Raw genomic sequence first — 1,164 nt, forward strand, 5'->3', positions numbered from 1 at the left:
GATTAGCTGGGAGACTTCTTCTACACGAGGGCACACTTGTGGAATAACCTGCAGAACAGGGACATGGAAGTAGTTCTTTTGGAGATTATGGTCAACTAGTATGTGTTGTAGCAGTGTTTTGCCATTGACAACGAGCTAGCATGCTAGTCCTAGCATGCTACGGTCAGCCACCTTGTCTCGACTAGTGACGTAAAAAGCTGTGCAGATTTTGAACAGCTCACCCAGCGACTGAAGGCAGAGGACATTCAGAAACCTGTATCTCACTTAAAACAGCATGGAGAGGTTTTTTCCAAGTTTGTATACGTGTAGAAGCACCAGAGACAGAAAATAACACCCCAAATCCCAGAAAAGGGGATTTTGTCATTATATCGGCACTTTAAATAAAGTCATGATGTGTGGTGATGCGGGAGAATACTGGGGTGTAGTACTATTGGATCTCACTGCAGCTTTTGACACGGTAGACCGCAGTATCCTAAATCACAGACTAAGGCAGTAGGTGGGTACCTCCTACATACATACTTCTCTGATGGGAGTTTCTCACTCGCTGCTGGTAACCTCAGCCTGAGGAAGTGCTGTACTCCAGTCAGTTTTGGATCAAATGAAGCCAGAACCTCTTCTGGCATCTCTGTATCCCTGCAGGCCTTCACTCTGTCTTACTAAAATAAGAAAATACTCAGTGGGGTGACCTGCCCGCTCTCTGTTTAAAAAAGAAAAAGACTGCTCCGTTAATGGTTAGTAAGACGTCATGATCCAGGGGACTTGACTTGCGCCGGGGCTAAATTTGATGTGTTCCTTCCATTCCCTACCCATAACACATCTGCTAAATGAAAATGAATCATAGTGGAGTGTATTGAATGAGATTGGTCATTGATTTAAAGCAGTGATTGGAGTGTGTGTCAGTAGTGTGTGGTTTATCAATGTCTGTGTGCAAGTACACATGTGTGTCCTGAGTGCTGTGGAGAAAGAAAAAGGGATTAGAAACCATGAGAAAGATCCTGAAGAAAAAAATTAATCCATCATGGTTTGTTTAAGTGTGTGTCCTGTCAGCTCATCTATTATATCCAAACAATCTGTGTGAAAACTAGCCTGGAAATCTAGACCCACCCTATCGTCAGCAAATGTAATTTGTTGGCTTGCGAGCTGGAAAAAACAAATTCTGGTCAG

General features: G+C 43.4%; 1 protein-coding gene across 4 annotated transcripts in view; it reads left to right on the top strand.

Moving 5' to 3' along the window:
• Nucleotides 1-1,164, top strand: part of sh3pxd2aa (SH3 and PX domains 2Aa) — a 167,093-nt gene that overhangs the window by 93,960 nt on the left and 71,969 nt on the right. The window lies entirely within an intron of this gene.

This window comes from Etheostoma spectabile, chromosome 2 (genome assembly GCF_008692095.1).
Source record: "Etheostoma spectabile isolate EspeVRDwgs_2016 chromosome 2, UIUC_Espe_1.0, whole genome shotgun sequence".
Taxonomy (NCBI): Eukaryota; Metazoa; Chordata; class Actinopteri; order Perciformes; family Percidae; genus Etheostoma; species Etheostoma spectabile.